At 35.8% G+C, this 9,518-nt stretch overlaps 1 long non-coding RNA gene across 1 annotated transcript; it reads left to right on the forward strand.

Annotated features, from left to right (window-relative positions):
• Nucleotides 1-4,005: 4,005 nt before the first annotated feature.
• On the forward strand, nucleotides 4,006-9,274 carry LOC132371532 (uncharacterized). The gene is made up of 2 exons (XR_009504867.1): nucleotides 4,006-4,357; nucleotides 8,336-9,274. It is a non-coding gene; the product is annotated as an uncharacterized LOC132371532 (long non-coding RNA).
• Nucleotides 9,275-9,518: the final 244 nt, after the last annotated feature.

Raw genomic sequence — 9,518 nt, forward strand, 5'->3', positions numbered from 1 at the left:
CAGTTCCAGTAAGTGAAAAGTCCAACTGGCAAATTGACCTTCATAGGTATTTGGTAACTGTTCTTTGATGGGCTGTGAAACGCTATCCTTATCGTAAGACATCCACAATCCCTGAGTGCTGCTTGCATCCACATTTTAAAATGGTGTATATGGGGGTAACGTAGTAGAAGAGTGAGGAAATAAAATAGCATCTAACTTGAAGGAAATAGTTATAGACATTCTGATGGAGACTCAGTGATATTTTAGGGACTGTTCCACTGTGAGTTAAAAGTATTCAACACAATTTTAGGATTTCTGAAATTGATGCCTCAGAAATCTTAGTCATATAAGCATTCATTATTTATCCTGCAAATATTTTAAAAACTACTTGATAATAACCAAGAGTTTTTTTCTACTCTAAAGTCTAAAAGACAATAAAGAAAATATTAGGAAAAAGTTTCTGCAATCATTTTTTTTTCTTTTCTCACCTTGAGAACATTTAAAAATTACAATAATTAAATCCAATGTACCTGTCTGATCTGGCTTAAATAATGTTAAGAATGTGATGAACCAGAAACTATCAGCACAGCATCCAGCAATTACTACTTGACTCAGTGGTAAACAGGTGCTCAGTGCAGCTGTAGATTAACCCAGACTCCACACAAGGGAAGAAAAGTGGATGAACGCTCCATAGCTTCAGAGAGGAGAATATGGTATGTTTCTCCTGTATTTATTTTTTATTAACCACATATTACTTTTGCCTGATTATAAATCAGTTAGGCACAATTTCTCTGTGTTAATTTAGGAATTAACATGGATCATTTAAAAAATAATTACTTACATGTCAATAATACCTTAGCACATATACTTTTTATACATTTGTTTTCAATCCTGTTAGATTTTTTTAAAAACTCTGTTTGGTGTTAGTAAGAATGACTAAAGAGGCAGAAAATGGTACCTTCACATATTGGGAAAACATACCATCAAGAGATACATATTTGATGAAACATTTTTTTGAGAGCAATGTATATGCTAAGTTCTGCACACACAGGTAGGTACTGTTAATTCCTTCCTAATATATTTATTCACTACTCATCAGTCTATAGATGGATTCATTCACTGAATTAAATTTCTCAAGCATATAGGGGAAGTCAGAAAGAATTCAAGAGATTCTGACTTTGATCAGAAAGCTAGAGTACGTTTTGGATTTAGAACAAGCCAAAGTGAGTTCTAAAATAAGTAGGATTTGTTTTCAGCTGATCCATATCAAGCCGATTTTACAATTATTGAAATGGTTTTGAGATTTAAAATAGGCTGCTTTTGGGACTTTCCTGGTGGCGCAGTGGTTAAGACTTTGTGCTCCTAATGCAGGGGCCCCGGGTTCGATCCCTAGTCAGGGAACTAGATCCCACGTGCATGCCGCAACTAAGAGTTCGCATGCCGCAACTAAGACCCAGAGCAACCAAATAAATAAATATTAACAAACAAACCAAAAAACAGGCTGCTTTTCTGGGCCAATCCACCGACCCTCACTTTGGGTACCATTTTCACCTTAGACATCCCAGATCTCCCCACAACTAAAGGAGTGGTTCCTAACAAGTGTGGGATGGCCTTCAGACTCTATTCAATGCTGGGAACAGTGTCCATTGATGGTGATGCCCATGCCCTAGTGGTTGTTAGTTATTTTCAATATCTGCTCTGATTGTTGACTAATTACTAAACAAGGCAACTTGTATTTGGCTAAGTGATACCAAAAGTGTGGTGTCAAATTTTAAAAAAAAGCAGTTTTACTGAGTTTTTTATTTTCATCACTTTGTGATGGTCTTTCAGCCAGCAAATCCAAACAAGAGAATTTGAAAGGTGTGCATCACTGTTATGGCTGACATGGTAAAAAAATGCTTGAAATTATTGTTATTCCTATTGCACTAAAAATAAAACATCTTTAAACAAAAGTGAACCCATGTCAGTATCGTTATGAAAACTGTCAGTTCTACTTTTCAAGAGTAGAAGTGAATCAGGGTGTGCATTGACTCCTGGAAAAAGACAGCATCTGTCACCAATCAACCTGGGGCCCCAAGGATGGGGAGACTTTTGAGTACAGTGTCACATAGTTCCTGAGACTCAGGGGCAGAACTCAGAGGCAGATAGTGGTTGAGCCACAATCCCAACATCCAGATCAGTATTCCACACCAAGACAATATAACTACAAGAACATCTCCCCATGCAGCAGGTATAGATTATTCTATTTGTGCTGATATTTTATCACTAAGGTGTGAAAAGTTACAATCTGAATTTTATTAATCATGTATAAACTTGAAACATATGCAAATATGATTGAAGGCATTGATAATAAAGGAATGTAACAAATCTATGAGATTTTTTTTGATTAAGCAGATTGTTGGAGATCAAAAAAGGTTCATAATGTACTATGTGGTTGAAGATGCAAGGCATTCTTATATATGTTTATAAATTGATGTAACATTAAAACATTAAATAGATTAATACTCTTACATTGACCTTTTAATTTCATTTCTGGAATTTATTCCACTGGCACATCCACATATGAAAGCAATTATATATGTAAAAGTCAAATCATTACAGTTTTTTTTTTTTGGTAATAAAAAAACAGTTAGAAGAAACAAAAATGTCTATTAATAGGAAACATTCTATGAAACATTAACATAAAGGAATACAAGGCGTAAAGAAATGTCACTCTATATGTACTGCTATAGAAAAATTTCCAAATAATATTTTAAGTGAATGAAGCAAGTTGCTGAAGAGCATGTAGATGTAGACTAGTTTGATGAAATAAAGAAAACCTATACATTCTGACAGATATATGTGTTTGTGTGTATATATGTGTGTTCATATATACATATATATGTTATGCATACACATAATGAAGACATAAGAAACCATTAAGAGTAGTTGCCTTTTGGTGTAGGAAACTAAATGGTCAGGAAATAGGAGAAGGAGAAATACTTAATTTTATCCTCTTAAAATTTTGTACAATGTACTAGGGCTACTTATTAAAAATAATTTTTCAAATAAAAATAAAACTAAATCACCCATTAATTGCCATTGGTATAGAGCCCTGAGCTAGGAATGTAAAATACCATTTCATATACTATACTCTCTGGCTTCTTCCTTGCCTTAACTATTACTATGCCCCAAATCAACAAAAAGTGGGGACTTGTATCAAACATTTCATATGTGCAAGGATCTCTTGGGCTCTTCAATGTAAAAAAATTACTTTCAATTTGATTTAGGGCCTCAAAATGTTGGATTTAACAATGAATTCTGTACTTTCCTTGAACAGTTCTTGCAAGCACTACACTAACATCTAAGGTGAAGCTTGGATAATCAGTGCTTCTGGGGATTCTATGTCCTACTCTCACTTTTCTGAGGAAGTTGCCAGCAGCTTGCAGAGTGTTTGCTGTTTTAATATTGTGCTGGCATTTGTTTTCACATTATGTATGTGTGTGTATATGTATATATACATATATGTGTGTGTGTGTATATATATATATATATATATATATAGACACACTTAAATGACATTGCAGAATTTGGCAGCAAAGTGGTTTACTTTTGTATAAAAACATATCTATATTTTATTGAAACCCTTTTTGCTACTGCAAGTATTTAAAAAAAAAACACAAACAAGCTTTAAGCAACTCATGCTTGACACAGAAGCAGCAAAATGAATTTAAACTAGTAAGGGAAATAAGGTGGCAATGTTAAAGAAGAAATTATTTATGACGCCTGAAAACCAGAAAGCAGACTTTATTCGAGGAGAGTCATGGCAATGGGTGTAGGGACCACTGCAATGGGATCCTGCAGTGGGGAAGAGAGACTGGATTCAACTCAGAATACAGGATCGGCAAGTGGAAATGTACAGCCAAGGAGCAGGGTGGGTGTCAGTAGATGGAAATTTACTAAGAGGAAACATCAGGGGTAAGGGGAGAGTCTGGCTAAAACGACCTAATAAGTTTCTTGCTGCAGACAGGCCAGGGAGATCAGATATCACCTGGAGGACAGTGGAGGATGAGGAACCTGATCAGATATCAAGATATCAAGAGTGATCAGATATCAAGCGTGATCAGATATTAAGCAGGGTGGCAGAGGTGGGGGGTTCCTGCTAAAACTGGATTTTACAAGGAAGTATACAGATGGGCCTAGAAGAAGGTTCAGGAGTCTGACTAAAGCTTAGTCAAATAAAAAATCTTTATCAGCAATTTCTTTTTGCCAGGTAGTAAAATACTCTGGTCTCTTTGACATTAAGTTAATGAATCCCTGCATATAAACATCTCTCTGAAATCAGAGATATATTACTTAAGATATTGGAGTAACTCCTACAATTGTTTTGGAGAGCAAGGTAAGGAACGGCATCTTTCATTTATTTATTAAATATAATTTAAAGAGTTTATGAAACTTCTCAAGGTCTTTTAAAATTTATTAATAAATTTTTGTATATTAATGTTTTATGAGTCTTACCATTAGAGATCATCTAGAATTTACTTTTAAGTACATTGAGTTTAATTTACCTTAGACCAATATTTCTTGCAGTACTATTCATTGCTTTCTTCTTTGAATTACAAAGCTTTTTAAAATAAATGTAACTGGAAGAATGAAATTTTACCTATCTCCCTTGCCCCTCTATGAGAAGAGACTAGGTAAAAGAATGATGCCTTACCTAAAAGCTTAATGAAGTCAATGAATTTAAAATTTATTACAGTTTTTAGCATGTTTCTTCTGTTTGGTTGCTTTTATTGTTAGTTAAAGGAGGAGGTATTAAGGTACATATGGCCCAGCCAGTTTCCATTAGGGTATTGTCTTTCAGAATTAATTTTCCTAAGTAGGTACACATGTGCTTACGTGCATGTGTGCACGTGATACAGCAGTTCTTGGGCACCAAGCGTTTTTTTCTCAATTGAATGAATCCTACCTGACAAATGTACCACTTCGTGAAAAGAGACAGATTTTGAATCAAAATTAGCTTTTGTGGGTAAGGATGTAATTGATGAACACTCTTCTCACAGTGAAGGTGTGAAGAAGGTAAACCTACAGGCAGGGGAGTGAGTGAAAGGACTCACTTTGTAGGAGATCATTTGCAAATAAGCTGTAAAAAGTAATATTAGCAGCAAATCCTGAATATGTTTTATAAATATGGTAATTTTCTTTATCTTTCTTCAACCATTCAGTATATTCAGATGTAACCATGCCAATAAACGTGGACCTCAGGTTACAAAAAAGTCTTCATACTTTAATATTAGGTATAGATTCGGCATTTCATTATTCATTTTTCTTGAATAGAAGACTTACAAGAAGGAGAAAGCCAGCACAAGAGAGAGAGATTGGAGAAGTACTGCATAAAATGGATAAATTCATATAATTTAATTTAACTAAACACTCTTCGTGACTGAACTACCTAGATATTTGGGGCAAAATAATATTTACTTTCTTTTATTAGGGAATTCACATACCTTAGTTCTTCAACCACCTTATTTTGGAACACTTCTTTCTAACAGTTTATACCTATTGCACATTACTGCTAAATGGATGCCTAAATTTCCCTTTAAATACTTCTTAATTATAATAGATCAAGTAACCAATAGATCAAGAGCTTTTACAAAGGAACAAATTTGCATACTTGGTAGGTTGAACCTATCACTAGTGACAAAGGTATGATTATTTTGGCTGCTTTGTTGATTATATCTATTCACACAAAAAGAAGTGGAGAATTAAAGAAACCATGTAGACATATACTATACCAAAATGACACTTTCATCCCAGATCACTAGTTTTCTAAGATAAAAATCTTTTCATTTGATTCAGTTGGAGTCATCAAAATAATTGATTAAACTATTTAGCTTGATCTGGGGAGACAAAGATTACAACGATTAGAAGCACCCTAATACAGTGCAACACGGACTATGCAGTAGATGTTCGATAATTGATATATAATGCCATGAAAATAACATGACAATAGTGATCTACAGTAATAAAGAAAACTCACCACAGCAAAACATAATAACCAGGTTTTGACAGCATATACTAATTTTTAAACTTTGCAAATGTTTACAGTGTTTAACATTAGCAAACAAACAAACAAAAAACAGACAGCTATCTTCAATAGCTTAGGGAACCAGCCACTCATTATTACTAATTATTTTGTATGCAGTACAGATACTTAGGACATCAATTTTGTTCTGAAGAGTTTGTTTTGTTGACTCTATGGCTCAACACTGAGATTGGGGCTAATGGATTTTCCTTGTGGAATTATACATGACTGTATCTGTCCGCTGGTCAAATGCAACTTTCACTAACATCTGTGGGAATAAAAGAGTTAAAGTATTTCCTAATGGAACTACATTGCCTGTAATTGCAAAGTCAGTGGCCCTGATTCATGGAGATAAAGGTGGGGGTGGGGCGGGGCTATTTTAAAGGTAAAGGGAGAGAAAATCTATTTGTGTATTCTAGGATAGTACCCCTTCAAGTGCCACTCTTGGAAAGGTTTTCCTGCTAAAGACCACTAAAGACACAGGGTTACTTGCAAGCTTTAGATTTATACTTCCTCACAGCATTCAGAGAAAGTAATTTCTGGTCAGAGGCTGCAAAGAACATGACAGTGACCCCTGAACATAGTAATCAGGCAGCCAGAATGGTTATAAGTACTCTTAGACAATAAAGATCCTAATGCCATAGGGGCTATTTGCATTAAGAAGCAGCCTGAAAACACCAAGGGGTGTTTTTAATAGAGCTGACTTCATAAAGATTCGTTAATTGGAAAAATGGAGGCAGGCAGGAAGGAAGGTAGGAACCATGAAAAAAAGGAAGGGGGGAAAGAGAGATGAAAGAAGGAATTCAAATCTAGCAAAAGCACACAAATGTGTAGAAGAATGCTATATAATTATGACATGCGATAGCAACACAGTCTCAGTGATAACTTCATACTAAAAAAACCCAGAATCGTGCAAAGGTCTGCAATCAATCACTGAGGACTCCCGAGGCATATGGATCAGGAGAGAAGCAGGTCATAAGCAAAGAGGCTCAACCCATGATTAGAAAAGCACCAGTCTGAAGAAAGTGTCATATGTGCATTATAATTACTTAATTAGATTTCAAAGCCTAAATGAATTGAAAATAAATTGAAATATACTCTTCTAACAGCACAGCTGTGGTGGTTGCTACATACAAAGTTCTGGGTCAAAGAACATGTTTAGCCAGAGAATACATGTTGGTATTTAAACCAGAAACACCTGAAACAGAAAAACTGAAACTTCCTTGTAAAACTCACTGAGGGGTGCTAAACACGTGTACTGCGACATATCTGACCCCCCCCCCCTTATATGGGTAGCTGAAGAAATAGCTCCAATTCAAGAATGAGTTTCACCTTGAATATGATAACCAAGTATTGCCCATTTGTTCCAGAGGTTTCTTCTGTGATATCTTATTTATTCAATGAACTGCAACATTTTTTTCAAAACTTCTATGTTAATATATGTTAAATTTGTTATTTTCCTCATTGTATTAACTATGTTTTTAAGACATGAATTTAAAACTTTAAAAGCTTTAAAAAACTTTTAAATCTTTAAAACTGCCTTATTTGTGCATTTTTATACTGTTTATTTTCCAAAAGGCAACCGTTTTTTTCCCCAGAGCATCTTGGCATCTCTTTTCAATGGAAAAACTCTAGTTTTAAAATACCAGTCTGGCTGAAATCATTGTTATATCTGGCTAGTGATTAAAAGCTTACTGCTGGTCACCCAAGCATTTACACGCCTTACTATAGACTACTCAGGTTAATAATTTAATGGTTTATGGTTAATAAAATACAGTTGCTTTTAAGAGGCAAATTATTGCCAGAACAAACTAATTTATCTTTCCAACATTAGACATAAAAAGAAAGTTGTAATATAAGGCACAATGAAAAGCTATTCACCTTATGAATACCTTCTTTTTTCAAGGCGTTCTATTTAACTAAGACATTGTAAACTATTGTTTTAACTGCTATTGAGTCTTGCTTCAACAGTACAACATACATATTCCTAGAAGAACCGACATATCAGTGTATAAATATAAATGTTAAATATTTAATTCATACTAATTGTATTCTCCCTTAATAAAGTTATTTTCTTAAAGTATTGGTTTGTTTACAAATGAGAAGCTGTAGATTCGGTGATGTTTCCCCCAAAGAACATTAACCATAACCATGTTAAAACTATTGATACTTTAAACATTTATACGGCACACCCATTTTATATACAGTTTTTTTAGGTTATTCTCCTGTGCTGCAAATGAAGTCATGTCTCTTCACATGTAATTTCACTATGTCTTTTTTTTTTTTTTTCAGCAACAGAGACATCTATGGTTTAATGGATGGGGAACTTACACGTCTGAAGCAAGGTCCTGGAGCGACACCCCATCCTGTGCTGCCGAGGGCGGGCATAATATGGCGGCAGTCTTGACCCTCCCGGGAGGAAGGGGAGGTTACCAGTTAGAGGCGAATTGATGTCAGGTGGGCTCATTAGTTACCAGAGAAACCAGTAGAGGGACGGCCCCTCACCGCCCCTTTGATGAGAACAATCACCAGCTGGGGCCTGGGGCGAGTTCGTAGGAAGGTCGGTCACGTGAGCAGGGTGCAGGTGAAGCAGCCCCATGTGTTAGTGGACGGCCAGCACGGGTTTACAACTTTCAGGCGCCACATGCTGGTGGACGGCTCCCACAGCTTTCCGTTCCTCGTCCTGTATTTCCCGACGTCTCGCGCTCACCGGAGTTTCCTCAGTCTCCTGGCTGGCTCCGCCAATTGTTAGACTGACAAGGCCTGTGCTTTCCCAGCTTCAAGGCTGAGGAAGGAGCCCGAGTCAGCAACAGAGACATCAATGGTTTAATGCATGGGGGAGCTTACACGTCTGAAGCAAGGTTCTGGAGTGACACCCCACCACGTATGGCAGACGGCAGGCAGGACATGGTAGCAGTCTCTGCTCTTCACTATGTCTTGGTAGTCTTTTTAGTTTCCTCCAGGCCCTAATTTATTTTACGTTATTCTAGCAGATGACACATGAGTTATGTAAGTGTTATTTATTATTATCTTAGTGATATTAGTAGGATGTTAGAAATCTAAGCTCCTACTAGCTATTATCAGTGGTAACTTCATGTTATGATTTTATATACAGTAATACACAACTTTCACAATAGTCATATTGTAATCTGCAATAACAACTGGATGCATATGTCCGATACGAGGGGGAAAATAAACTATCAAGGGCGGAATTTGCTGAAGTAGCAGGAATCATACATTGAAGAGTCCTCTCTTTGTGGTGGCATGGCCGGTTAGGTGTCCTGACTGATCCCATACTATTCATCTGACTATAAACAACTAAAAAATTAGTTAAACTATACCTGTTTAAAAGTATTAGCAAGATAGGAAGTGAATAATACTTAAAGCTCCAAAATGAACAAAAGGCAGGAAACTAGAAGTAAAAAGATCACTAAAGCTGGCCTTTTCATTCAGATGAAATTTGACTTTGATTTCA

Source organism: Balaenoptera ricei, chromosome 9, assembly GCF_028023285.1.
Source record: "Balaenoptera ricei isolate mBalRic1 chromosome 9, mBalRic1.hap2, whole genome shotgun sequence".
Classification (NCBI taxonomy): Eukaryota; Metazoa; Chordata; class Mammalia; order Artiodactyla; family Balaenopteridae; genus Balaenoptera; species Balaenoptera ricei.